We start from the raw sequence: 19,931 nt of genomic DNA, 5'->3' as shown, positions 1-19,931 counted from the left end.
TCAGTTTTGTCATCACGCTTATAAAGGAGCACTGACAGTGGAAAAATGAGTAGATTTCTTTAAAGGTGATTTTGTAACTTTGCCAAACACAGCTTGGTTAAGAACTCCAAACACTGCGATCTTCCAGAGTGATTCAAATACAGATCTGTTTGCTCTGCAACGGCACTTAAATGTTTAATTCTGGGCAGAGTTTGCCCAGAACTTATCATGGCTGGTGGGCAAGCATTGCCCATTCTGGTTTGAGGAGAGCTGCATGGCTCTGTGCTTCATCAGTGCTTTGAGCACTTCTGTCCCATCCCTGGAGTTTCTCAGCAGGAGCTGCCCCAGCTGGTTCAGTGATCTTTGTCACCATGCAGGTCAGTGCTGCTCAGCCGTAATCCAGAGCAGGACGCTCCTGTTGAGGCTTCGTGTTTGTGCTTTGGAAGGAAAACAGGAATCTCAGAGCCTAGCTAAAAGCAAATCTTAGGTGCCATTTGTTCTATTTTGTTCCTTTTGCCATAGCCTCTGTGTTCAAAAGCAGCAGGGCAAGCACAGCTGTAAAGGATTCGGATATTTTGTGTCCAGGATCTCTTTTCAGCAGTCAGGAAAGATTTGGTTTGTGAGGAAATCTTACAAGAACTTTAAGGTCTCTCGATTGACCAAGACACAGCACACTGAGAGACCATCTTTAAAACATGCATGTGGAAAAAAGCACGAGTGGAAGAAGGCTGACAGAGGGATTTCATTCATAGTTTGGAGAGGTGGTTACATCTAGAACACACAGTGACTATGGAATGGTCTGGCTGCTGAATGCCTGATATACTGAGGAAACATCACGTTTTTGACACTAATGTTATCATATTAGCTTGACAATTACTTGATTGACTTTTACTCCTCTTGCAATCACGTGTACAAGTCCAGGATCAGTAAGGTAGCTGGATCCCAAATTTCCTGCTGCTGCTATCTTTGTATTAAGGGCAGTAGCATCAATGCGTAGCTTTGATTATCATTTTAGGGTGATGTTTTGAAGGGAGATTCTCTCCTCCTTGAAGTTACAGCCCTCCACGTTCTGGGTGTGGAACAGGATTTTACACAGATACAAAAATAAGAAATATATGTGTAATGTTCCCCCCTTTCTTTTTTTCTCCCCTATGTGCAAGTATCTTCTGAGCATGCAAACTACTGAGTTAGGTTCTTGAGGCAGGGACCATATTTTTGTTTAGAAAATTACCCCTAGTCGTTTGTAACACTGGCTTCATGTTTAAAGAAGTCTGTGTATATTTTTACATGCACAATTCACATCTGCAGACAGGCCTAACTAGCGTTTGGACTTGACTTTCTTCTTGAAAAAATCTGACTCTCAAATGCATTCTTTTCTTGTGAGGCTTAGGAATATTGATTTTATAAAATGACTTGCGTGTCAGACCACCCTTCACTTCCAGTACTGAAATGATGTGACAGTCCGTGGATGGCTGTGGAATAAGTGATGTCTTGGTCACGGCCCAACACAGATTTCAGGCGCAGCACTTCTGCCTCCCTTGCCAACCTCTGAGGCTAAAAGTCTGCCTCTGTCCCAGCATCTCATCTGCTTTCTCACTTGGACTCCAACAAAGGTCAAGTCTCGACTTTATAGGTCAGTGCAATGAGTGGCAACAAACTGAAGACTGATGGTGAAAGTGTCAAAAGAAGAAAGCTTTGATATTTGTGTCTTCTGGTCAATACCCAGAAGAGAGTTTCAGGTTTGTCCTTGGTGCTCTCAGCACAGCATCTCTTTTCCTCCTTGCTTTTCGCCTTAGGAGGAGCCAGGCACCTTTTGCACCCATGGACTTCTCTGGAGCTGACCTCCAGCAGCTCGCCCATTATTTCCTTGCCAAAAATCCCACCCTGTGGAGCAACAGAGACCTGTGTGACGGGGCTGCGTGTAAAGAAGTTCACTGCAAAATGGGATGTGGTATTTTATGACCCAGGCATCAGCTTCATGGCTTGCTTTACAAAAGCTGTGTGGTGTTGTTTTACAGTGATTTCCGTTTGCTTGAAATCTTCCTACTTAGATCTCCAAACACATACATACCTGTGTACTTTCTAAAAACAATTATACATACTATGTCAACATATGAAATTCTCATTTCTGTATTTTTAAACTCAGTAAAATATAAAAACAGCTTAAAACTGAACACAGACAAACACTTCATCTGAGCCTGAAAGTGCTTGCAGACACTGTTACACCCTTCATTCTGCTTTCCTAGAGCTCAGGAAGCTGAGGCACAGTCATGCTGAGTGCAGGCTGAAAGTTCCATGAAAGTGCCCTGAAAGTTTTGTGTGACAGAACCGTCTTTGGTGTTTTAAACTGAAGAAGATCTTTTGAAAAACAAAACAAAACAGGACCAAAAACCAACCAACCAAACAAAAAGCCTACCTCAAACCAGCAAAAACACAGGGGAACAAACCCAACATTTAAAGCGTGTTATGCAAAGGCACATTACGAGTCATGTATAAGAAAGCATAGTGTATTTCTGGTATTTGTCTGGGGAGTAATTCTGAAGCTTTTGTGCTTCTTTCAGGCTTTGCATGTTTGGAAGCTTGGCACTGTCAAGTAAGTAGAAAGGAAAAAGATCAAATGTGGGGTGAGATGTAAGGAAATAGCAAAGATGGCAGAGCTTTGGCAGATTTTTCTAGCCTGAAGATTATTTCTCCCAAAAATAAGAGGAAGAGAGAAGCAGGTGTTATAAAGCACCATCTGATGGCTGTTGTATTTGGACAAGCAACTAATGGAGACTTGTGAGCGGTTTGCTGTTACACAACCTTGGCATTAGAGATCAGTCATGCCCGGCGTTTAACATCAGCAGAGAAGGGCTGTTGCCCATGGCCTGCTGCAGCCACGTGGCTGCTGGGAGCAGAGCTCAGAGCCTGCCCTGTGCAGGGACAGCACTTGGAGTGGCACTGGTGGCCATGGGGTGAGGCAGCACTCGTGGGAGTCTGGATGCTGCCCCAAATGCTGGGGGGAAAAATACATCACAAATCTTGGTCCTCCATGTGTTTCTGTTTGTCTGCTGGTTGTGCGCCTGAGCTCTCAGCACAGTTATAAGGAAAATGGGAGTTACGAGAGGAGTTTCCCCTATCATAGGTGAAAAACTTTGAGAGAAATAGAAGTTTGGGCGGCAAGCAGAAGGGAAGGACATCAGGAGTTAGGTTTGTCACGTTATAATTAAGCCAATTTCAATCGTGTCGTGGCCTGATACCAGAAACCAGTGGTGTCCTAATTTCCCAGTATTTAATTCATATTTTGGTGGAGTTCAAGAGGACTTGTGGGACTAGCAAAGCAGCTCTTTGTTAAGCTTACGAAAAATCAGACTTATGCTGTGTTTTGAGTCACAACATCTCTACACTGGATCCAAATTTCAGACACGCCATCAATACTCATACAATCTAGCAGTAAGGCAGACTGCAGTGACCTCCTAGCGACCAGCACAGGGCAGGATGTTTCAGAAATTCTTTATCCACACTTGTAGGTCTGGAAAAGGAACTGGATGTGGAATGAAACTTTTTTTTTTCTCTAGTAAAATGTCTACGTATTGAAATTTGAAGGGAATCCAAAATCAGCACAAATGAATGTATGCTTGGCAGATGTGTCCTCCAAATTAGGAGGGGGATTTGCAGGGCACTGAAGTGTTTTCTTGTTTTTAAAGTCATTGATTTGCAAAGTGACAATTTCTTTTGCTCAATAATTGGCATAAATCAAAGAAATATTTCCTTCTGGGTAAAAAGGATTTGGTTTGAATCAGTTATGCCTCTGTGTACACAGTTGTTCTGTCACTGAACCAAAAGTTGCAATAGTTAGAGAGCTCTGTCCAAGAGGTTGTTGGTCTTAAATGATAAATAACAACATTTTGACTTCTTATGTGCGTTTCTTCATGCTGTTTAAAACCCAGTAATAGGGAAAATAATTTTCTGGGGGAAAAAAAAAGGAAGCAGCTCATGGGAAAGCAGTGGAGTTGTTTTTTTTAGTTCTGGAATAAAAGCATCCTAGGCAGACGTGCAGGTGTTCCTCCAGCTCTTTTTTTGGGAGTGAGCTTTTGTTGCTCCAAATATCTCCCAAATGAGTAAGCTGTAGGATTTTTTTTTTTCCCTTTTGTGTAAATTACCTGTGAGCACGTAATTACCTCTCACAGCAATTACTTTCTTTCTGCATGGAGGTAGCAACTATATGCAAATGAAGCACCGAAATACCTGAATATTTTGGTATTTGTTTCATGTGCATGAAAATGTGTCACAATTTCTATGTAAAGGTACCTGATGATCATCTCATTTCTAGTGAAATGCAAACAAGTTCTGAATGGCGTATCTCAAGATCTAAATTCAATTAGACTCATGTAATGATCTGTCAAGAGGGTATTAGAAGCAAGGTTTTCTTGATATCAAGTCCTTTGTATCTTGTATCAAATGCTTGAACAAAAAATTTGTGAATTAGGAGTATTAAATTAAGTAAAGCCTGTCTCAGAGCTGTGGGATTTCCTCTCAAGGGTGCTCCCACAGTTACTACAAAAGAATATTTATCATCCTACCAGTGATTCCTTCCCTGCCTAAGGATTAAACAAGGACAGGCTTCAAATACACCCCGGGCAAGCGTCCGTGCTTGAATGGTGTTCTCACTGATCTGGGTTACTTCGGTCCTCAGTGCTGAACAGTCAGGTCAGCCTTCTGCTGCATTTTTAGAGCAGTTTCCTTCTCACCTCTTACGCCCCAGACACTGCAGAATGCCACAGCGATTCGGAAGCTCTGCAAGTCTTGGAGTACTTTGTGCCATTTGGTCCAGGTTAAACGGGACAAAGAGGCCTCAGCCCTAACTGTTGTCACTGGAAGTGGTTAGCTGCTTAGGGTTATTCCTTTTATCCTGAAAGTGATGAAATCTCCCCAGAACGAAGACGTGGCATCAATATTGGAAAGATAATACACGTCAGATTCAGTCGAGATTGTTTATCTTTTAAACACCATTAACCACAAATTAGCTGGTTCTTCTACAGCCAGAAATTAATAGATTCCATTAGTGAGCAGTCAATTACAGGATGATTATTTTCCCCCTGTTTGTGTTTGTGGTGTTTGTCTCATGTCTGCAGGGCTGAAGTGTGGGCAGCCGGGCAGTGTGGCTGTGCTGATCCCAGCCGGGGCAGCTGCCTGCATCGCTGTCCATGTGAGAGCATTTGATGAAATCAGCCAGGTCCCCATCCTTGCATTTATTGGTTTCTGTGGTTACTCTGTTGTTTCCTGTGTGTGTTTTCTTGTAAATGTATCTCGTGCAGTCACCTGTTTAAAATACCAAGCCCCACAAGCCTCTGTACTGGCACATAGAGGTCTCCATCTCTGCTGAGACCTCTGTGTTCTGTGCAAACGAGGCTTCTCTCAGTGCCTGCCATCTCCTGGGCTGGTACTGGGCCCAGCAGCAGAGCCCTCTGCTTCCACCATTGCCCTCCTCAGTTCATCACCCACAGCATGGCACCATGCACCTCTCTTTAGATCTACAGATAGCAGACTATGGCAGAACCATCCAGTTCTTCCTGCAGGACAGTTCTCTCATGGTGCTTTTCCTACCTACCTCTGTCTTGTCCAGGCTCAGAGCTCACTGTGTTGCAAAGCCCTTAGGCAAAGAAGCTGTGGCTGTTAGGAAGCCTGGGCAGGATGCTTTTGCCAAGTGCATTGCTCTGACCACAGCAGCTCTTTTTAGGCATCCTCCACTGCTTTCCTTTGTAAGGTATCCCTTACCAATCCCTTACCTGCCATTGTTTCAATTTATTGCTTCTTATGATGCATACTTTTTAGAGGAAAGAGTACTTTTTTTTACCCCTGCAATTATATGGCATCCAATCCACTGAGGAGTAGATCGTGAAATTGGATTCCCAAATGATCTCTGGAAGTACAGACAGTAATAGGGAGAATTAAATTCATTCTGGATTTGCAAATTAAAGTTTTCCTTACACTGCATAGCATATGAGATATATCAGCACGAAATTGCTGTGTAATTAGATATAGAGAATATTTTGTCTATTATGAAGTGTCCTAGACAGGAACAGGAAGTATTAGCCTGTTCCCCTAAACCAAAGTTATTGCAGTCCTTTAATCCCTCCTTAATGATTTCCTAAATGAAATTCATAAAAGCTGTGGGAGGGGAAAAAAAAAAAAAAAGGCATTGATTTTATTCCTTTCTTTTTTTTTTGGTCCTCATTCTTTGAAAGGTCTGCTATTGAACATATAAATGAAACGACAGTAGAAAATCTTCTCATATAGATGAAAAGCTAGGTAGCAGATTGATTGTTAGATATAAGAAGCTGTGCTTTGGGTCTTCTTGCAGTAGCTCAGCATTGCTCGATAGCTGAATTGTGCTGCGTTGGCCCAAAGGTGCCCTGGGAACCTTTATGGGAGCAATGCAAAACTGGGGGCAATGCAGGTGAGGGAAGAGTTTCTTGCAGGCTCCCAGCCTCACTCCCCATTGCAAACTGGTCCAACGGGAGGAATGGATGCTTCAAAACACCCCGTTTCTGGGAGGACTCGTCCCCTAGAGCACCTGCTCTTAGCAGTGCCTTTGAAGAATGCTTTGCAAGCTTTGAGCACAATCTTATTTCTGTTCAAACTGCAGATTAGACTGAGAACCAGATTGGTTGTTTGGTGGCAGTCTTTGAAAGAAATGATTTATAAACACAAACTGTAACTAAATTTTGAAGGAAACTGGATCTCCAGACATCAATGGCACGACTAGAAGCACTGTGGGGAGTGCATGCATAAAGCTTCTTTTAATTCTCTGCTTTTCAAGCATTTAATAGCTTGACAGCAACATTTTAATAACAGCCGACTAGGCCCAGTTTTGGCATGCAGAGCATACGGAAGCAGCTCCTGGAAGCTGTCCACAGAGCAGTGAATTCCATTTCCTTGGGCTAAGCTCACGCGGAGATAGAGCTGTGAGATACAGCCCTCGGAGTTCGGGACGCCCTTCCAGCGCTCGGCGCTTGGGAACGCTGCGCGTGCTTCGTGCAGTGCTGGCCCTCAGCAGGGGGTTGTGCTGCATTAATTTTTCAGTGCACGGCTTTTTACAAAGCTGACTTCACCGAGCAGTGCTGAGAAGGCTGTCTTTGAGCAGTGGAGTTTCGGTTCTGGAATTTTATGTGGCGTTCCCTGGGCCTCCGTCAGTGACAGGGCAGAATGGGGGCCGTGGACGGAGAGCCTTTGAATAGAGCTCCTGAACGCTGGAGCTCCTAAAGTATTACTGCTTTTATTTTATTTTATTAAAAATGTGACCTTTCTGAACCTTCGCTTCAGACTTTTAGAAGGTTTCTTTAAAAATAACTTCAGCCAAGTTATATTGAAAAAGGCCATAAAAGATCATAGCTGCTGCTAATCGCACATCTGTGATGCTCTGTTGTGTTGTCTTGTACCTGCAGTAGAAAAGTATGAATATGCTTATGGCTATACTGGTTGCTGCTGAAACAGTATGTACCACAAAATAGTTTATTCAAGGAAGTGGAAAATTAGGGATGCTTAGACTATTAAAATTGTACTGCTGCTTAGGACCTGGCTGACAATTAGAATTAATCTTTCATCTGAATTGAGATGTGGGTTGAGACCAAACTGAGTGTCCTCACAACACTTTGCTCCTTCCTTTGGTGGTTGTTCATCTTTGCCATTTCTCTGTAAGACACTGCTTTTTCTGGAATAGAAAATGGTGGAAACTGACTCTTACATATATTTTTCTAGTGGATATTTTTTTTTTTAAAGAAATGTCCAGGGCTTTTTTGCTTTTATAAGTTCAGAATTTGGATGCAATTTGATTTGCTGCATCCTTTTTAAAGAGGAGGACAAAGGCTGAGGAGTGACAAAGTCACTGCAATGGGGGTTGGATTTGTAACCTCTTTCCCAGCATTACAACTTTTTTTTTTCTATTGTAAAATAGAAAAGCAATAAACTCCTCTCATTCATTGTTTATGTCGTAGCACAAATTGCAAACAACTTTCTCAAATTTATCTGCTGGCCTTGTTAAATATGTGTGGGCTCTTGCAGGGAAGTGCCCTAAATATAGAAGTGAATTGCACATGTTGTTTGACCAAATGGTCTGACCAATGGTTGGCTGGGAAATCGAGCTCTTGCAGGATGCACACACATGCTGGAAAACAAATTAATTTACCTATCATTTGAGCATTTTAGCTCCTAATGTGAAGCAATGCATGCAAGCAGAAGTACCCAGAGATGTTTCTTAATTAATTCAAGTTTAGTCTGACCTATTCCATGGCGGCAGTTGTGTACTTTAATTTTGGTGTGTACGGGTTTCTCCTTTTGGCTCCTTTCCTGCTGCCTGAGCCCTGGCTGCAGCTCATCTGCTTCCCAGGGCTGCTCTGGCTCAGGGCAGCAGCAGCTGCTGCAGGCGATGTCGCACCCTGGCAGCGATTGGGCTCCAGCTCCAGGGACTCGCATGGCATTCCCTCAGCAAGCTCAGTCACCAGGTCAGGCATCTTGAAAAAAATAATAATAAAAAAAAATATATCAGAGCAGCTACAGACAGAACGACACCATCCCTGTGACCTCGTGGTGCTTCTCAAAGCAGGCAAAGCAAATTGTTCGGTAAACTTGAAAAATGATGGACACTGTGAATGGCTGTACGATAATCTGGCAGGGGAAGGAAGAGGCTCCTTTATTGAGGTTAGATGTTTTCTGAGCTGAATTTTAAGGAGGGTGTTTCCCCTTTGGGTCCTGTATTTCTGGATAATAGAGGGTACACATCCTCTGAACCCCTGTGCAAGTAAGCAGCCGTATTATTTTCAATACCAACAAATTTGAAAGGTGCAGTCATTTATGTATGTGCTTATTTTTAAACGTGAATAATCTCGTTGCCATCAAATACAGATTTGCATTGGAGATTTATGTCTGGATGTAGAAGTCTATTAGAAGCATATGCTTTGGTAGAAGAGGTGATGCTGAGAATGAGGCAGATGTGGAGAAAGCACGTTTTACCTTAAGTAAGACATCAGAAACACTCATCTATGAGAACCTAGCTTATATCTCATGGCATTTTGGCCAAAATAAGCCATAAAACAAAAAAATGTATTGAAACTTAAACCAGTTGAATTAAAGATTTCAAAACTTTGGCCTCAGAACTCATGTGCAAAGAGCTGCATCATTACATCAGGTGACGCTCTTGCAAATGAGCTACGGTTTTGCTCTTAATATCAGCATCACTCTCAGGATCAACTGTAAACCCAATTGCTCTGCTGCATGCACAGGACACCCCCAGCATTGGTGGATGGGCAGTTCTGCTCCTCAGAGGAGCAGCTGGAAATGCAGAAAGGTCCAAAGCCACTGTCACTGCAGAGCAGGCGCCCTGGGGAGCAGCCATGCTGTGCTCATTGCCCCATCAGTGGTGTTGGGCCCTCTGACCGTGGCCTGCTGCTTAGCCATGGTCTTCCTCTGTCAGGTGACAACACTGAATGGGAATTGCCCAAGATTATTCAGAAGGTGCTAAGTATTTATCTTCTTTAAATACTAGCTTTGGAAAGGCTTCTTTAATTTATATCAGGTAAAGGGATATTAATGTCTTTTCAAGGAACGCTTGCATTGCAGTGACAACAGCACATTTAAATATATAGCTAGGTTTAAGGAAAACAAATTCAAACTCTTCTATTTTGATTTCTCCTGTGAGTAAATGTATTAAATTGCTACTCTGATGACTGCAAAATTTAGATTAGCGATCTTGGTAGCGATCTTTGAGACAAAAACATGTATGAAAGCAGCTTTTAGCTTTGTGCTTCATTCCTTTGAAGGCAGTGAAAACCCTCATTTCAGTGTAATGGTGTTTCCTGCAAAAAAGCCCCAACAAAACAAAACAAAACAAAACCAACACGTATGATTTGAACAAAACCCATCACTCAACAGCATCTATATGACCCACAGTCTTTAATCTCTGTTCCTAGCAGATCTTCCCTGAGTTCAGTGGCATCCTGTTTATTTTACTTCCCTAAAAAAAAGCACATGATGGGAAGAGGTATGTTGATAATAATGTGCTGTGAATAGCATGAAGGCATTCAGTGCACAGCGCATCATATCATCTATCATTAAGTTTTTCTTCTTTTGCTTTTGCTAATGGCAGTGAATCAAATATTTAAATGTGTTTGCTAGTCCTACGTGCAGCTATAGGAGCGTGTTGAACAGGAAAGAAACAGATTGTGTAGTACAAAATTGGGTTATAAAGAGTATTTTAAGCTGGAGATTTAGTAATGGACACAGAGCAAATGAACTCCAAAAATTAACATTGGAATTTGCACTTAAAATGCTCCCTAATTGGCACCTCTTGGGATATGTTTTGAACTCCCCCAACGTGATTTTTTCATTTTACTGAAAACAGTCAGTTTGGGCTGACAGCACCTGGGTCATAGTGAATGAGAGATGATGATGTATTTGGCAGCTCTTCTAGTTGAGCACTGACAAGTCTTGTTCTCTAAAGAAAAAAATCAAAACGTATCAATCCACATGCTCACTGTACTGAGGAACTTCGTTGTCATATCTTTCAAATTGTTTTAATGTTTCAGCACTGCAGAATTGAATGCATAACAGAAGGAGACAACTATATGCAGTTTCACTTTGTTGAAAAAACTACATAAGGAAAGCAGAACATAACTAGCAGAGTCCTGATAAGGTCATGTCAGACAAATTAATAGGAGGTAGAAAAGAAAAGCTGAAAAATCATTCTTTTATGATACTCGTCCTCTTGGCTTGGAGAGCTCGTTGAGCCAGTCAATCCAGTCCTTCACTGACTTACAGCCTTCTGTGTCCCCAGGATCCTGAGTTCCTTCGCTAATCCCTTTCTGGGGTGTTTTTGTGTGTGCTGACCTGGTCTGCTATCCAGACCTCATTAGAGCTGTTTACTGACTGATCCAAAAAGCCACCTCCTGCCCCTTCTTCCAGATGGGAGAAAGACAGGAAAAGGAAAATGTTGTATTGGCTTAAAATTATGTTTGAATGCGAAATCCCCGTGCTTCCAGCGTGAGCTCTGGGTGTGCACCATTTCCAGCGGCTCTGCATAGGCTTTAACAGCTGGAAACCTGCCTCATCTCTGGCTGGATGTGCTGAGACATCAGACTACCTCAGGCTGATTCCTGGTAGTGGTTTTTGCATCACAGTGCTGTGATACTGCTTAGCTGTTCATCACCACAGCCTGGAATGGGCTTTGTGTGATGCTGTCACAGGGTGACTCAAACCTGTGAGTAGAAGACTGAGGATACACAGAAGGGAATCTTGCCCTTCCTGCTGGGAGCCTACTTAAGAAACACATGCTGACAACACGCAACGATGTTTTATTTTATTTCTCAGGGAGCTGCAAGGCCACTTGTGCTCTCACTGCTGGTCTGTCTGCAATGACAGCCTGGAGTACCTGATAGAACCCCCCCCCCCACTGAAATGTGGGACTGATCTGAGCAGTTCTGCTTTTCATTCTGGTTTCTAGATCGGATCACCCAGTAACTATACAGGAATTTTGTATTTTTTGTACAGCAGAACTTACAATTACTTTTTGTGAATATTTTAACTCTGTTAGAGTGAAGGAAAATAGTTTTGAACACAAATATGTGGCGTTGTTCTCACTGTTTCAATTACAGAGCTCCAAATCTTCCACTGCAAGAGGCATTCATTAATACAGTTGAGCTTTATAGAAAGACTTCATTAAATAAAGAACAAGAAGCTTTGGCTGACTTTTATCACTGATGTTTATTGTAAGTCAAGTAAATTATAGAATCAAGAGGAAAAAGAGGATGCATGAGTGAATGTGAGTCTGTCCTGACATAAGGACTTGTTATCTTGAGTCCTTTCATTCAATTAGATCGCCCAAGGATTACTCAGAAGTATATGAGCATTTTTAGAAATTGAACATTTCTTTTCTGCACTGAAAATCAACCAGTCAATAAATTTGTGTTTAGATTTAGCCTTGTTTGCTCCCTGTAACCTGCTGCTTAGTTGTGCAGAATGCCCTGAAGCAAAGTCTTCTCATCCTTTTGTAAGTGGAGTCTACTTAATTATTCACCTTAGAGCAAAGATGTTACAATTATAGCCTTGCCTTTGTGTAAGTAACCATGCATCTCTTTGACTGTTATTTAACTGTTTAAGAATTAAAATATCTGCGTGTAAATCTGACACCTTTATTCATCTGAATTCATGGGGTTGCATTGCTTAGCTGAGAAGCGGTGATTTTATCTGATAACTGCTGTTTTAAAGATCACATAGGGTGAATCTAAAATTCTGATTAAAGGAGTGTGGGAAAGCATCTACGCATTTGCTTTTTCAAAGGATTTCTGCAGGCTTGAGATCTGGAGCTCTCATTTTCTTCCATAATGATTTGCAATGATCTCCCTTCTATTCTTAACCATCTGTGCGAACAGAGGAGCTGCTTCTAACAGTTCCTGGCCCTGAAAGTTTCCTGCAGGTTTCTCTGCATTTCCCAGGCCTTTCCCTTCCAGCAGAGAAGGAACTGGAGTGTGTTTCCCGTTGGTTGTGGCATATGTTTGTTCACGCAGGGAGGGGACACTGCAGAGATCGTGCTGGGTGCTGTAAGCAGCCCCCATGGAGTGAATTACTGATAGAAATCATCGCTGCTTTTCTATCAGTCTGAGCTTTTGGCAGTCAGTGACTTCGAGTGTGTGTGGGAATGAATGAATGAAAACAAAGTTTTGAGCTTTTTCTATAAGAGATGAACAAGTGTGATAAAGCATTTGAAACCGGGAACTCTCGAAGTAAGTGTTCTTTAAGTGGCGGAAGATTGTAAACGCCTCATTTTCTGATTTTAATTGGGACAACAGCTTTCAGGCACTACAAACTACAGCCTGAAACTGCAGGAAATGAGGAGTCAGCACCTTGGGAGGACTGGTCCCTGATCAAACAGTGCTGGCTTCATTGAAATCATTCTCTGTGCTCATGACATCATGCCATGCTTTTCAATCTCAAGACTGTTTTTTCTACTTAGCATAAAGGTCATGTTAGGATTAAAAACAATGAGCAGCTCACAGTGTGTCTAGTGAGCCTGTGAGAGAAATGGTAGCGTATCTCACAGAAAAATATGCTTGTGCTAAGTGAAGTGCTGCGTCCAAGAAGTGGAATTTTCTAATTACGTAGTCATTTTGAGAAGGAATGCGCCTGTTAGAAGCAGACCAGGTGTGCACTTGTGATGGGAGTTTGAAATGCTGTGTAATTACACACCTTGCATAATATAAAGTTTACAATAGCCATACAATTGATGCAGCAAGACGTAAATACAACAAGTTGGTGTCTGAAAGGACACCTGTAATCTAGCCTGCAGCTGTTACGATTATCTTGGAAACACTGTCTTGCATTAAGATTTATTACTGTGTTAAAATTGCCACTATACTGAAACAGACAAATATTAGAAATGCTTTGAACAATGATCTCAATCACGTGTTATCAATGAGAAATGAAAGTTACTTGAGGAGCCTTGCGTAGTTCCCAGAGGGGAGAAGTCACAGTAAAAGCACCTCTAAGTATTATTCAATTCAGTAATTATGTGCAAGCTTTCAGTAAATTGGCTTTATGCTTTCACATTTGAAAGAACTTGCGTAGTGTGTGTCTGCCCAAAAGATCACCTGAGCTTTCCCACATCACAAAAACAAAAACCATCAGCAGAGATGTAAAAAGAGGAGAAGGAAGAGAAGATTTCTGCCAGATCCCCTGCGTAATCGGACGCTGTTTTCCAAGCACTTTGCTCTCAGGGTGTGGAGACCTCTGTTGACAGATGACCAAGACGGCTTCTCCAGTTCCTTAGAAAGGTGCCGTTCTCACCTTGCTGTTCACAGCCATTCCTGTCACAAGAGGACTGTGCTGAGCTCTACTATGATGCAGAAGGGTACAAGACCTCCCGGTTCTGCTATCACCCTTTGCCTGATTCTCCCGGGCTGTGCATCATCTCTGTGATATCGCTGGGCACCCAGCAAAGGTACGTGGCCTCCCTGCAGCTGAGCCTCGCTCTGCAAAGCCACCCCTAAGGCAGACATGGCCCCGGGAGCCAGGGAGCTCCAGGGTGCCTGCAGCAGGGGCCTGCAGGGCGCAGCCTGCCCTGACTCAGAGCTGGGCAGTGTGCTGGGATGTGCCGGGACCTGTGTGGGCACTGCCTGCTGGGTGCCCTGCTGAGGGGCTGTGCTGGGCAAGTGCTGGCAGAGGGGCTGGGACAGCCTCAGCCTTGCCCAGGCAGGTCAGCTGCTGCTCTGGGCCACTCCACACCCACAAGTTGAGTGTAAGTGCATGCAGGTGTGTGCACAGCAACAAGGGCTCTTTGCGAGGGCAAGTGCTGTCCTGGCTCCTAGGGCAGCTTTACAGCCCTGGTTCTGCATTAAGCTGTCTTTCTGTCCGTTCTCTTCTGGTCCTTTTCCCTCATTGTGCTGAGTTCACTGTGAGCTCTCTTCATTTTGGTCCTCTTATTGTTTGAGCATATTACAGAATCACAGAACTGCAGGGTTTGGAATGGAACTTTGGAGATGGAGTCCAACCCCCTGCTAAAGCAGTTCCGTGTGGTAGATTGCACAGGAAAGCATCCAGGTGTGTTGTAGCTCCAGAGGAGGAAACTCCACAATCTCTGGGCAGCTGTTTTGGTGCTTTTTCATGTTGCTGTGTTTCAGTTTGTGCCCATTTCCCCTTGCCCTGTCACTGCACACCACGGAAGGAGCCTGGTCCTATCCCTTGACACCTGTCCTTTAGATACTGATAAGCATTGATAAGATCCCTGTCAGTCTTCTCTCCTCCAGTCTGAACAGCCCCAGGGCTTGAAGCCTTTCCTCCTAAGGGAGATGCTCCAGGCCCAGTCATTTTGCTAGCCCTCTGCTGAACTCTCTTCAGCAGTTCCCTGTTTTTCTTAAGCTGGGAGATGCAGAACTGGACACAGTACTCCAGATGTGGCTTCACCAGGGCAGAGTAGAGGATCACCTCCCTTGACCTGCTGGCCATACTCTTTTTAAAACACCCCAGGGTACAATTGGCCACTGTGGCCACCAGGACACACTGCTGGCTCTTGGCCAACCTTTTTTTCCACCAGAACACCCAGGTCCTTCTCTGCAGAGCTCTTCTGCAGCAGGTTAGCCCCTAACCTGTACTGATGTGTGCGGTTATTCAATCCAAACCTGTCCCCCTCAGTCATAAATTAGGATATGCTAACCATACTAAAAGAGAAGACAAATTTATTTGTCTGACTGAGGTGGGAGGTTATTGTTTAGTTTTCCTGATTTATTTGCTGTTGCTCTGTGAATAATAGAACAAGCCTTCAGGACAGGAACTTAGATCAAGCACTGCTCATAGCATTATTTCCTTCCCTGGCTCTTTAAACCACCCACCACCTTTCCATGCCTTGAGGTAGGAAAAAGGAGCATGCTGCTGGTGACCGACGTTCCTCACGCTGCCGTTGCAAACATGCAATTGCTGGTGATGATATAAAGTGCTCATGAAGAAGGCAAATGCCAGAGGGGTGAAGTAATACAAATAAACACTCTGTATGTTAAAGGCAGTGCTGACAGGTAACAGGTGGTGTGTAGAAGAAGAAAAGGCACGTATCCTTGCATAGCCCTCTCTCTGAAATACAATGTAGAGCGACGGTAGCCGGTACCAGGTGTCTTCTGTTCTCAGAGATACAACCAGGATCAATGAGTGACCAGCATTTATTGCTGAACTGTTCAGTTCCCTCAGGCACTGCTGGATGATTTAGCAGCAGCAGCAGGCAGTGTGGTGAGCAGCACAGAGCTGGGAAGGCTGGGATACCACCCAACGGGCTGGGAAACCAGGTGCCATAAGCTACTGACTGGGGATGTTTCGTACCTCCAGCCGATGCTGCTCAGAGCTGGAGATGGGAACTTCACTGTGTTGTCTGATGGTGATACATATCCGTCAGAGGGGAAAAATGGCACACAAAGAGTTCTTTTTTATTTATGATTTCGAAGGAAGACTGAAATCTGGTGTGACAGGTTTAGTAAAATAAAGGCACTCAATAATGTTTGCATGCATCCCATAAAAAGAAACAGCTCTTCTTGACCCTTACCACTTGCCTTGTAAATTTAGAAGGAAAAAACCTCACAATCTATTCTTTGAATCTTCCCTTGTCCAGTTTTTAATCTATCAATGCAAGATAGAAGTGATGACTTTATACTGGAAATGCAGAGACCTGTTTGAGAAGTGGATAGGAAGGTGGCGTGGTGGTAACTCTGCTCGTTTGATCTGCACTGAACGCTGCTCCACAACAGCCGTCATCATTTTGGCTCTGTTTTACAAATCTGTGATTGAAAATCGAAGCTGAGGGATTGGCACCATGTGACAATTGCTTTGCTTGGACTGGGAGATGGTGCCCTGCCGCAAACTGAGCCCGTGCTGAAAATCATGGCTGCTTTTATCTGAACTTCTTTGCCTGCAGGGAAAGCATCTTAGTTGTGTTTTGGTGTGGATATAAGGAAAGAAAAGTGAAATCTTTTTGGAGAAGAGGAAAAAAGCTCACAAGTATTACTGTTTCTTTGAGGAGAACATTCCTCACTGTGAAAGCTATGGAGGTCAATCTGTTAACATTTTCAAAAACAGAGGTGACCTGATTGCAATGTAAAAGTGCCTCTAAGGATGAGGGATTGAATATATGTTTCTAATCTAGCCAAGAAAGGCCGGAAGAACCAAAGACTGGAAATGAAGTCAGACAAGTTCACCCCAGAAGTAAAGCATTAAGTAAAAAGACATTTAGCCTCAAAGAAAAAAAATTACTCAGTGAAATGATTGCTTCTCATCTTGGTTGAGAGAATGTCATTCTACAAGGAACCTTTTACTCAAACACAACTGATTGGACTTAAAACAGATTTCAACAGATAAGAGGAATATCTGAAAGCCCAAAGGCAGCCCAGTGGTTCAGTGTAGTTATCTGTGGCTTTCCTAAATTGTGTATGGTCTTAAATAAATTATACGGACATGCCAAATTGGAATTGCAGACCTCAGACCCTCTGTCTTTGTCTGCTTTGACTCATGCATCCTCTGAAAAGTCATCTACATTTTGGGGACGTGCCTTTAGTTTACCAAACATGTCTCACCAAATGTTACACCTTCCTGTATGTTGTAAGAATTCTAAATCTAGCATTTGTGGCCAGATTCCAGTCCCTTTACATCACTTAGAAGATAATTTGTTCCACTATATGTTTTTCTTGTCAGCTGTACTCTCTTTGAAGCCTTTAGCTACTGGATTGGGAAGGTAAATTACGGCCTTTCTCATCCCTGAATTGTTTTGATTTTGGAAATCATATAATTGATTAATTGCAGGATAGCCTGCATTCACCTGGTGAAATAGCTGGAACTCCTTTCCACAGGAGCTGCTGCCTGAAAAATGTTACTATAATTGAGCATGATCTTTTGGTACTTCTTTTCTTGGGACTGCAGGAGAAGCAATGTTTTCTCTGTGACAAGAAGTGCAAAAATGGTAATTGCTCAGTTTTTAACTGAGTCACCTGCAGTCACTGTCTTGGTGCATATTGGATTCTAAGGCTTATTGTTTCCTTATACAGATATATGTACAGGGCTGTGCCCAGACAGAATTTGGCCCTCAGTGCTTGGTTTGGAGAAATAGCAATCTGCCTGCATCAGGGAAATAACCTTGTTACATCCAGACTGGCAGTGTGCGACTTTTTTTTAGCTGGACTTTTGGACTCTGTTTTGTTTGTTTCATAATGTACACAGTCAGATCTCACCTAGTCTTGAAGCATCTGGAATCTTGCAGAGGTAAGTGGTTGGCTCCTAGAGGAGGGATATGATGGGGATTTTCATTCCTGTGAACTGCGTGGTTTAAGTACACAGTTAACCCTTATTTGTTGCCACTGGCCAGTCGTAGTTTTGGAATATGGTGTGGCAAAGCTTTTCATCAGATACCTCTGAGGTACCCATAGAAATGCAGGGATGAGAGCTGATCTTTCTGATATTTTAAGAGAGGAAGAACAGGAAAATCTTCCTCTTTCTGGAAGTGAGCTGGAGGGATAAAACCCTCTTGGGCTTTCCTGTAAAAGAAAGTATTTTATACAGGTCACCCTTGCATGAACACTGGGAGCTGCGAAGTTTTTCTCATCTCCTCAGTGTGAAAGTCTGTTTCCTGCTAATTAATCTCTATTTGTGATAGACACTTGCAAACCAAAGTCTGGATTTTGTATTCTGCAGTATCCTTCTATCCACGTACATTTCTAATGAGCTGCTATGGGCAGATTTATGCTATTCATGCATTTTGTATCATGCACTTATTTAGATTCTTCTGTCCTAAACATAAACATATTTAGAAGAAATAAACATGCAAATGAATTACTGGTTTGTGTTTGGTTAGCAAACAGAGCAGGAAGTGTGGATGTGCAAATGCCCAGCAGGCTCTGGGGTTAAACCTCCTCCCTATAATTTTTACAATGGGTTCTCAACATCTAGTATAAACAAAACTCAGCAAATTACTCCTTGTGCTGTGCTCAGTTGTCCAATCAGCCCTCCTTGTTATATACATATTGTTTGAACAGTAATTTAGGCAACTGGGAAAGTGCCATGTGAGATGCAGAGGAAGTCTTAACCACCAGGAATTAACTTAAAATGTAAAGCTCTATGGTATACGAGTCACATAACCAGCAGGTTATTATTTTAATTATTTTTAATCAATTCAATAAACTGGCCAAGACCTGTAGAGGATGGCTAATTTAAGAGTTGTAAGAGAAGCTTCTCAGAACGATTACTGGGAGAGAAATGAAAGTAATAATGAAGAATTTAATCTGTAGTGGAATTTGGTTTGTTCAAATTGCCAGTGTACTCCTGAGTATTGATCATATCCTGACAGCTCCTGCACATCTGAAGGGAAATGAATACCTGCTAAGCAAGCTACCCATGAAAGACTGTCTCTGTGGGAAGAGTTTGCTGGCAAAATGCTGTGCTGAGTTTTCAGAAGAGACCAAAGTGCTGCTGTTGCTCAGTGGAGATGCTCTTTCCTTTTCATTCGTACCCAGATCTCTGAATGTAACAGTTCCCAAACTATCCGTGATAGGATTTAGGGCACAGCAGGAATCAGTTTAATATATATTTATTTATTTTAAGAAGAGGTTTTTAAGAGAAAAAAACCACGCCAAACGTCTGAAATACCTTCTCTACCATTTTGATGCACCCTCTGCTTGCTTCTGAAGTTGATATTACCATTTTAAGTTTAGATGTTGTTATCCGTGTCTGAGGTCAGGCGCATCTCACAGAGCCTTGAGGGAAGTGTGATGGGCATCAAAATAGGCCTTGGAGGACCTCGTGCAACCCTAGGGTGACTCATTGTGCATCCATGCTTTAACAGGAAGCTTTCTTTGTTCTGAAATTTACATTTTGTTTTCCACATCAGGATTTATTTCTGCTTGAAGAATTCTTCTCCTGATGGTTAAAAAGTCTCTTCCTGCTTGCTGCTGGCTGTGCAGTGCCCACTCAATGAGTTTTGATAATTTCTGTTAGGATTAATTAATTAATTGCAAATGTCTTCAGGCTAAATTGCGTGTTTGCATGTCAGGATGCTGTTCAGAATCAACAAAATCACTTAAGGGCTTGACATTATGGATGTTATGGAGATTGTGAGAGGAGTCCATTCAATCTGTATTAGTCAAAACTTTCTTTTCATTATTTATAAACTTGTTCCTATTTTATGAATTCTCCATTATAAACAAAGGGTCAGACGAAAAGTGAGGAGATAAGAACAGAAGCAGGAAGGTAATTCCACTAATCAAGCCTTATTGGTGAAATTATGTAGTATTTGAATAAGATGAGTCCAAAATGTAATTGGGAAGTAAGAATGTGGAGGAAATAAAGAACCATAGATGTTTTATATTGGGCGGAACACTGCTAACCCAAATGAATGAGCACTAATGAGGCGTTGTGTGAATTTCCAGAGGCTGGCGGCCAGCAAAGTGAGGGATGCACAA

The sequence above is a fragment of the Lagopus leucura genome, unplaced genomic scaffold (assembly GCF_019238085.1).
Source record: "Lagopus leucura isolate 7727_CA_CO unplaced genomic scaffold, USGS_WTPT01 Super-Scaffold_100047, whole genome shotgun sequence".
Taxonomy (NCBI): domain Eukaryota; kingdom Metazoa; phylum Chordata; class Aves; order Galliformes; family Phasianidae; genus Lagopus; species Lagopus leucura.
This window is presented reverse-complemented; position numbering follows the sequence as displayed.